Raw genomic sequence first — 10,265 nt, 5'->3', positions numbered from 1 at the left:
AAATTTTTATTACATATTGGAAAATGAAAATTATTGGAATATAGTATGCTATAAGTTAATAAATGTCCCTCTTTATAAAATAAAATTACATAAAATTACTTTTAGGATATTTTAAATTTAGAATTTTCCTTTGATAAATTCATAATCATTATGAATTTAGGTAAGATGTACTTCAAAAAGATAAATAAAAGTTCGTTGGACTTTAAAAATAGTTTTTATTTTTAAATATAAAAAATTATTTTAAAATTTTTTAATATAATTTGACCGTTGTTCTTTAAAAATAATTTGTAAAAATAAAATAAAATAGATAATAATTTTTAGAGAATAAATAGAAATTAGTAAAAATAAGTAAAATAGATAATAATTTTTAGAGAATAAATAGAAATTATTTTTACCTGTTTTTAAAAACAAAATAAAAATATAAGCCTATTATGAGTTTTCTAAAATTTGTTTTTAAGTTAAAGAATAAAAAATAATTTTTAAAAAAACATAATTAAACGGGTTCTAAGAGTATGTTTAGTCGTATGATTTAAAATTTTCTGTTTTTAAACATAAAAACCTGTTTTTAAAAATTTTTAACACGATTTGACGGTTGTTCTCTTAAAATAATTTTTCAAAACAAAGTAAAATAGATAATAACTTTAGATAAAAATATAAATTATTTTTATCAATTTTTGAAAATAAAAAGAAAACATATACCCATTTGATCATATTTTATGAAACTTGTTTTTAAATATTTTTTAAAATTACTTTTTATTTTTAATTTAAAAATAGGTTTCAAAAAACATGACTTGCTTTAAATTGAAATTTTAGTTGCATAATTTATACAAAAAATTCTCTCACAAAATCTTTTATATCCATTAGTAATGATGGTAAATATAAAGAATGAATGATGGTGATTTTTAATTGAAACTCCATTTTAGATCATAAATGATGGTGAATTTTTGATTGAAACTTCACTTAGAGGGCAAATCATGTTATGATGATACACATGATCAATCATAACCCAAAGATTAATCTCTCTCTCAAAATCTTTTATAGATACTAGTAATGATGGTGGATTTGGAGTACGAATGATGGTTGTTTTTAATTGAAACTCCAATTTAAATAATAATTGATGGTGAATTTGATTGAAACTTTACTTAGAGGACAAATCATGTTGTAATGATACAAATGTTCAATAATATCCAAAGATTTATATTATATATATATATATATATAATATATATATATAAATGTGTAAAGGGAATGTACCATCAAAGCTTTCTTTTCGTGGGGTGCAAAGTTTAAAAATAAATAAATTATAGAATGGGTGTTAATACCTGGAAACAAATATGGGTGTTGAGCATGTAGAAGTTTTAATGCTAGTAGTAGTTTGTTGTACCAACCAAAGTTTTAATAAAAACAATATTAGTTAAAGAACACGAAGATAAAATATCATATAAAGGTATATAGGGTTTTAACATGATTCGATCAATTATATTATATTTATGAATGAGAGATAATCATTTCATTATATCATGCTTTATATTTACGAATAAGAGAGGATCATTCTATAATTTTAATTATACCATAAAGAATATTAAAAAAACAGAACCATATACAATCATTAGGTTTTTGAAACATTTCATGTCTCCCCATCCTAAACACACCCCTCATTTTATTGGGCGTGTCATATTCTTCTTCACATTTCTATTCGTTTTGGATAGTCTTTATGAGTTTGTCTCTATCTCCTAAATTTTTCCCCTCATATCTAAAATATTTATAAAGATATTCCTAATAACTTTTGTAATGGTTTGCACCCAACCGTGTAGATATTGTCCGCTTTTGGCCCAAGGGGGCCCTCACGGCTTTAAAACGCGTCTACTTGGTTAAGAAGAGTCTCTACATATATAGCGCCAAGAACATTCTCCCCTATTCGATGTGGGATATCACAAATACCCCCCCAAGGACGTTGTGTCTCATGGATTGCGGGCCAAACAAACCCTCACACCGGGGTTGGGGATCGACTTTGATACCATTTGCAATGGCTCGCACCCAACCGTGTAGATATTGTCCGCTTTTGAGCCCAAGGAGGTCCTCACGACTTTAAAATGCGTCTAGTTGGTTAAGATGAGCCTCTACATATATATAGCGTCAGGAACATTCTCCCTATCTGATGTGGGACATCACAAGTAGACACAAGGTGATGCCCCACATCGGATAGGGGAGAATGTTCCTGACGCTATATATATGTAGAGGCTCATCTTAACCAACTAGACGCATTTAAAGCCGTGAGGGCCTCCTTGGGCTCAAAGCGGACAATATCTATACAGTTGGGTGCGAGCCATTGCAAATGGTATCAAAGCCGATCCCCAACCCCCGTGTGGGGGTTTGTTTGGCCCCGTATGGGGTGTTTGTTTGTTTAGCCGCCGCAATCCTATGGGACACAACGAGGATGTTGTGTCTGCATGTGGGTGTTTGTGATGTCCCACATCGGATAGGGGAGAATGTTCCTGGCGCTATATATATGTAGATGCTCATCTTAACCAAGTAGATGTGTTTTAAAGTCGTGAGGGCCCCCTTGGGCCCAAAGCGGACAAAATCTACACGGTTGGATGCGAGCCATTACAAATTTCTTTACAAATAAAATAGGAGCTCCCCAAGGTGAAACACTAGGCTTAATGAAGCCCTTATCTAACAACTCCTGAAGTTGAATCTTCAACTCCTTAAGCTCCATAGGTGCTATCCTATAAGGGGCCTTAGAGATAGGAGCTGTCCCTGGTGCCAAATCAATGGTGAATTCCACCTCCCTCTTGGTGGCAAGCCAGGTAGATCCTCTGGAAAAACATCAGGATAGTCCTTACAATGGGTATGTCTTCCAACTTTAAATCATTTTCCTCATTCACAACATAAGCTAAAAAACTTAACATCCTCTCCTGAGCAAAGAACTAGCTCGCAAGGCTGAGATCACACGCAGTGGTTTGTCCACATGCTTCCCCTCAAAACTAAAATCAGGCTGACCATGAATGCTAAAAGTCACTCTTTTCCCAAAACAATCAACAGATGCATGATAAGAAGCTAACCAATCCATCCCCAAAATCACATCAAAATCTTGAAGGTCTAGAAGTACTAAGTCAACTGTCATCTCTCTATACCCAATCATCACACAACAATCTCTAATTATTTTATTAACCACAACAGAATCTCCCAAAAGAGTAGCAACAAATAAATCAAAGTCCATATTATCAATCGGCATACCCAACAAACCAGCAAAAGATACGGAAACAAAAGAGTGCGTTGATCCAGGATCAATTAAGGCTCTAACAAATAAGGTGTGAATTCGAAGAGTACATGTCATTACATCAGACGTAGCCTGAGCATCTCTATGAGTCATAGCATATACCCGCCCTTGAGCCCTGGGCTTCTGTCTATCCTTTTTATTCTCCTCCTTAGGCTTCCCAAATACAAACTTCCTACTCTCTGGACAATCCCGAACCATATGTCCCTGTTTTCCACAACCAAAGCAAACTCTTGTCTCTCTATAGCATGGCCTACTCCCATGCTTCTTGTCATAAGTAGGACAAATCTCATTTAAATTTTGTGCCGTTTTTCCTTTATTCTGATTTCTACTTGGAGCAGACCTTTTCTGTGCTTGGTTACCATGAACACCATCATTTCTATTCCTCTTCCTTTGTTGTTTCCTATACTGGTGAAACTCTTCATTATTATTCTCTGCAATAAGGGCTCTGTCTACCACCTCTGAATAAACACTAAGCTTCAGAATTGATATCTTATTCTTCAGATAAGGCTTCAGTCCGATGTGGGACATCACAACTTTGGGCCCAAGAGGGCCCTCACGGCTTTAAAACACGTCTACTTGGTTAAGAGGAGTCTCTACATATATATAGCGTCAGGAACATTCTCCCCTATCCGATGTGAGACATCACAACTTTTCTTATTTTATAAGAAAATTTAATATTACAATAATATATATTTTATAAATATTTTTTACAAAAAGGAATTTATACTAATTAAAATTTGGAACACTTTCCAACAATAGGTAGGATTATCACATGGCCTTTCATACACCAAGACCACAAATATGAGTGAAACATATGGTAAAATTACTTTCAATGGCACATCTAACTAACTTGATTGTTTGTTTTAGATTTCAACCACTTTACTTTGCCCCATTTTCTAAGAATTGAATCAAAATCCATACATTCCTCTAAGTTTTGAATCATCTCATCCAAAAATCAATCAAGGTTTAATGTGGGTGACCCTTGACATGAGGCTATTGCGGCTCAGACCTGTGACTTTGACTCCAATACCAATTCTTGGATTGGTCTTTGACCATCTTACCGAAAACCCTAATAGATACATTCTCTAATGACTTAAACTTTAGAACCAAACAATAATTTATCATTGAAGCATCAAAAGTCCCCACCATGAAAGCAAGTGACTACCATAAACACAAATACCTTCCCAAAACTACAAACCAACGGGAAACCACAAAATCACAACATGAGACTAACTTTATTCATAGTACATGCTCACATTCACTAGTATAACTCACAAGGATCTACCAATATTAACAATAAGGCAATGTATCAGAGCCCAGGTGCAGATGATTTACACAAACTCTATACTTAAAACAACCAAACAACAAACGGGATTCTTCTTTATTCATCAAAGCTGAATATTACTGCTGGGAATTGCCATTACTTGTTGCAGAGAAAGGAGTGACATGCATATAGCATTATGCCTGCAAAGGCAAGCATGACTAGAACTACTAGGTAAACAAGCGCATAGCGTCGCAACCACTGAACTTTATCAGGCTTCAACTGATCTTGGGTCATCTGATTACCTTGCTGCTCCCCCATGTGCAGTTGTTGTATCATCAACTCAAGTTCCAGCCTGTTCAAGTCGAGGTGATATAAGGTTTGGATGCAATTGGTGAGGGTGGAGAAGAATGTGAGACCATAGATGGTAGAGGAGAGGAGGGACAGAGTGAAAGGGATCCACCAGTGGTAACAAGGGAGGGATGATGAACGTTTGGAGATGGAAATGAAGATCATTCCTTGAAAGATGAAGTAGAAACTTGTAATGCGGTAAGCACTTTTTTCAAAGTAATTTATGCGTTTTTCTTGCTTATAGTTTATTGTCCTCATCTTTTCTATCTTCTGTTTAATATGATCGCGGCTTGGTTCCATGGCTTTGCCTGCTCAACCTTTCCCCCTTCCTTGGATTAAACTGCAACAGGGGACAAAAAACATATGCATAATCACCATTACTTGACAAATTAAGGCAAAAGACAGGGGCATGAAAAGATTAAGAGTGGGCATACCATTGAACTTCAAATTCAAGTCCAATCATAAACAATAATAGAAAGTTTTTCACATAAGCTGAATAGGAGATAGCTTAAACTATTTGAGGCCTGCATATCAGGAAAGAGCAATAGGCACCCGGATAGTTTTAAGGAGAGGTGTCTGGAAAAGAGTTCATTGTCATCCCCAGTACTGACCACTTCCTGTCAACCGTTAATTCAACCACTCTTAATCACTGTCCTTAATCCCGAGCCACTGCAGGATTGTCATGAGGTAGATAGTATATTCATTGGAATGTGATTCAGGTGATCCAGTGGAAGAAGTTTATATTGTAGAAGTCTATGAGTTTATTTCCCTTTGTACTAATTCACACACACAGATATGGGTCATTTAGTCAGCAAAAGAGGGAATTGAAACTAGCATGATCAGCCCTGGCCAAATCTCTGAAATGGTAAAGGAAAAAACAGAACAATGTTTCTGAAAAATCCAAACACAAAGGCTACCACAAAACCAATGCCTGAACAAAATTTGCATTTTCTTCCCACTCTATGCACAAAACCCTAATATTTTCATTTCTAACACAACTAGAAAAAATGGCCCACACAACAAGTCGACAAAAATGGAAGTCCAAAAATTTCCTTCATCTTGGTCAATATGCTGCAAAGGAGTGAAGGTTTTTTTTTTTTCAAAGGGTAATTTTTGCAGTTTCTTAGGAGCCAAGCAAAAAAGATAAGGTTGTAAATAGGTCAACCATGGAGCCGCCTGAGCAACACCCACAAAACCAACAAGATTCAAAATAGGAGTGAGCCACTTATTTGTTTCACCAACAATCTCAATCAACTCAAACAGAAAACCACTTTAAAGAAGAAGATATTCAGAAGTAAAAAACCTCAAAAATGGCCCTCAACACAAAACTTCTATCAACTCCATGAGATTAAGGTCAAGTCATTAATCCCACCAAGTAACATAGGAATATGAAAGAGAATAGAAGTTGCAAAAGCTGCTAAAACTGTATCCTGCAGCCTGCTTATGTTTTTAGCAACAGAAGAAAAATTGAATCGGTAAAACACTGCTGATATGAACCTTAGGGAAAATGAAATTCTTAATATTTTTAACACATGAAATATTGCGTTAAGAACAAAGTTGAGACGACCCAGTGGGAGATTCTAAGCTTTTTTTTGGGTGGTTTTGGCCATGCTGTTACCACTTTTCAAAGTGCTACGAATCCATCGTTTTTATGCAATAAAATTCATGGATGGAGCTCCAATATCAGGATTCTCAACCAACCCCACTTGTAAAAAAATTGCTGAAAAGTGACATCATTAAAGCAAAATCAAACTCATAAAAAAATGGCATTGTAAGGAGGAGGAGAGTGAGACCTTTACCTCCAGGGAGAGAGTCTGACTCCAGAAGATAAGATGGGCGTGTGTGGGCCATTCAGACAAAGCAAAGGTCATTAGTAACTTAATATAAAAAGGGGCCAGACCAGGACCCGAGAGTCGAGCCCTCTTATCTTGGGCTCACGCGGATCGGGCTGCCTTAGCTCGGCCCAGAAAGCCTTTTATCCCAGACGAAAAAAATTTATTTCTCAGTCGAGATACGGCCCTAAGCCCAAGCAATTTCAAACAAGCACAAAAGTTATTATTGAAAAAAAAAAAATCTTCTCAAACATGACTTTAGAAGGGTTCAAATCCTATTCATATGGGTGGGGTTTAGGCTTTAATTGTAACCTCCCAACTGTGTAGATATTATTTGTTTTAGACAAAAATGAGTCATCACGACTTAAAAATGTGTTTACAGGATTATAAAGAGTTTATACTTATATAGCGTCAGAAGTTTTCCCTTCTATCCGATGTGGGATATCACATTAATGCTTAAGGACCTATAACGAAAACTTGCAGATGTTAGTCGTATAAAATTTGTAAGATAGTTGCATCACAAAGTTAGTAAATTTTTCTTCATTTAATAGATCTATTTTTATAGTTGGAATTTTAGGTGATCTTTGTAAATAATTTAAGATATTAACTTTTGGTAAAATTTCATGCTAGGTAGTTCTATGGTCTAGAATAGAAACAAAAACTTTTAAATTCGAAAGTCTAAGGAAAAGTATTTTAATACATAAATTAAAAATCTTAAATATATAAATTTTAAATAATTATGATTATAAATAACTTCATTTTTCACTCAAGTTTGTTTGAAACGGCCTTTAATTTTTACTATTTGTTGCATCGATTTTTTTTAAAATATAATATTTAAAAAATACTTTTATTAAAATTAAATCTACTTTCCTCTTTAAGAAGTTCCCAAAGACTTAAAATTCCTTTCACCTTTTTTTTTTCATAGAAATAAAAATTAAATCTACTTTCCTCTTTAAGAAGTTCCCAAAGACTTAAAATCCCTTTCACCTTTTTTTTTTTCATAGAAATAAAAATTAAATAACTAAAAATGATTCAAAGGTGCAATTCTTCTGCACAAAGAGAAATCGCCCAAGGAATATGCTCTCTACACATGCAGCCACTGCTATACAATATTTGACAAAGTACAGAGTACACAACATTGCTCTCTAACAACACACCAAGCTATATACTTCACTCCTGGTATGCATAGTATACAATCTTTATCCTTATACAGTATAAGTGGGAGGTTGAAGATGAGAGCTAAGCATTATAGTCAACTGGGTTGTGGGAAAAAGGACTCCAACCTTGTATTAGATTTTGGGTATTCACCATTAGGACCGGGCCAGAAGGCCTACCATCTGGATCTAACTTGGGTGCTGGAAGCTCATTATTTGCTGCAACAGACCACAATATGTACCAAAATTTGGAAAGAAGAGCAGCAAACGTTATGGTTCATTTGGAGTTTCTGCTTCTTCTTCATATCCGCCAGAAACCGCAAGGGTTGAAGCCATGCAGAATGTCATCCTAGTGAGTTCCGGTGGTGGTGGCGTGAAGTCTATGATGGAAGAGGGCAAAATCTCAAAGTAGGTTGGTTTGGGAGTTGATAGGCAGCCGAGAGCTTGGATTAGTTCCTCCACGGCCAGGACACGAAACTTGGGGTGTGAGTTGAGGGCGATGTTGTCAACTCTGTGCTCAAAGATTTTTCCATTCTTATCGAGTTTGTATTCAGATGTGCCATCAAATCTGCTGTGACTCTCCCATAGGACTCGTGGGATGCCATGGACAGTCCAGCGAACCATTATGACATTCTCCACAGGCTGTGAAACACTGATAAGGTCGACCCATAATGCCTTGAAGAATATCTTTCCATGGAATCGAAGCCCCAGAAGATTGACTTATAATTCTCGACACCCACAAAAGTGTTGAGGGGATCTTTGAAAACAATGTCATCCCTAAGAATAATACAACATACCAGATTAGCATCCAATGCCATGGAATGAAAAGGGCATCATTCTATATAATCATGCAGTGTCATAGGGAAACAAATAAGAGACATATCTGCCATAGAAAAATGAATTTGATTCCCAACTAGACTATGTGTCACAATGAGCACAAGACGCCTGAATTCATTATCCTTTGTGTGTATCAGAAGAAGCTTAACGAACTCAAAAGAATCTTATGTTACCCACTGAGAATTTCACAATGGCACTCCTACTTTGGACTTAGCTTTAGCATTCAGCAGATTGATTTTGGTCTGACAACGAAAGTGATCTTTAACCAATGATGTAGGAAACAATCATGAAGAAAAGAGACGGGAATTGTTTGAGTCTGTACCCTTTTTTTTCTGGACATAGAAGTTGCATAAAGATCATGAAAACAGTGAGAAAAGGCACAGGATTTAGTATCTATTAGAATTAATCAGGAGAAAAAACATGGTGAATTAAAAGAATTGGAAATAATCATGAACAAAAGTTCTCTATACTGAATTAACTGAATTCAAGGTTAATCATCTGGTTGGTTGCTGAGAAAATGTAGGAAAGCAAAGATGCTAAAATTTAAATGTAAATACTTTCGCAGTAACCTAGAACAGAAATCAAAACATAACATATAAGGATTCCAAATTTCTTTGCTTTTAAGGAAACCAAACGGATCATAAATCCAAAGTCCACAATAATAAAATTAAGAAATTGCGTTCAAACCTGTAGATATCGAAACTGAGCTCCTATAGAATAGCTCCGGAAATTCCTCTCTTAGAGTCCGAATCGCATACCCGGTATTCACGTAGTAATTCTGCTTCTCTTCATCCTCTTTGCTCTGCTTCGACGATCCTGGCTTCACTGGAGCTGAGAACTGTCCGTACAGACCCGCGCTCTGCTCCAAATCGGAAACCCTAACCTCCGACTCCTTGATGCTCGAACGAACCCCAATTCTAACCCTACCCCTACCACCGCCTTTCTCATAGCGCTTCAAATTTGCGACGCTTTTGAGAGCTCTGTGGCTAGGATTGGTGACAATCCTCCCCGAAGTCTCGCCGCGGAGGCGGCCGGAAATGGATGAAACTTCCGGAGAATGGATGAGAACGGCCATCGGAAGTCAGATTCCGGTGAGGTTTAGGGAAGAAGAAGCTGCGGATCAGGGAGAAGTTGATCCGGAAAAGGACATTTTTGGCGAGAAACTTGTCAGGAAAAATCTGCAGAGATTTTATGGCCCCAACCGGAAAATATGGAAGGGAAATTGGAAGATACGTCTGGATAAGTTGTGTTTGGATAATTCATGAGAATTCAAATTATCGGGTGATTAATAGAGAAAAAAATGTGATTGGCTGTTGGGCAGCGCACGTATCTTCCTAAAAGTGTATGTTTACGCGTCGAGCCCATTGATCCGAGCCGTCTCATTTTTGTCTTTTGAAAGAATGTTCTGTCGATCGAACGGTATATGCAAGAGAGAACATTTTCCACCCAACTTTTCTTTTCTCCAAAACAGTATATTTCCAATCTTGATTCCATTATTCAAGCATGATGAAATATATAATTTATATATTCTTAAAATTTAAAAATAT

General features: G+C 36.0%; 1 long non-coding RNA gene and 1 pseudogene across 1 annotated transcript; both read right to left on the bottom strand.

The window, feature by feature from the left end:
* Positions 1–4,486: 4,486 nt before the first annotated feature.
* On the bottom strand, positions 4,487–6,835 carry LOC117931581. The gene is made up of 2 exons (XR_004654068.1): positions 6,695–6,835; positions 4,487–5,235 (listed from the first exon to the last, which is right to left on the bottom strand). It is a non-coding gene; the product is annotated as an uncharacterized LOC117931581 (long non-coding RNA).
* A 920-nt stretch (positions 6,836–7,755) lies between these two features.
* Positions 7,756–9,969, bottom strand: LOC117931512 (annotated as a pseudogene).
* Between the last annotated feature and the right edge of the window lie 296 nt (positions 9,970–10,265).

Source organism: Vitis riparia, chromosome 15 (genome assembly GCF_004353265.1).
Source record: "Vitis riparia cultivar Riparia Gloire de Montpellier isolate 1030 chromosome 15, EGFV_Vit.rip_1.0, whole genome shotgun sequence".
NCBI classification, from domain to species: Eukaryota; Viridiplantae; Streptophyta; class Magnoliopsida; order Vitales; family Vitaceae; genus Vitis; species Vitis riparia.
This window is presented reverse-complemented; position numbering and strand designations above follow the sequence as displayed.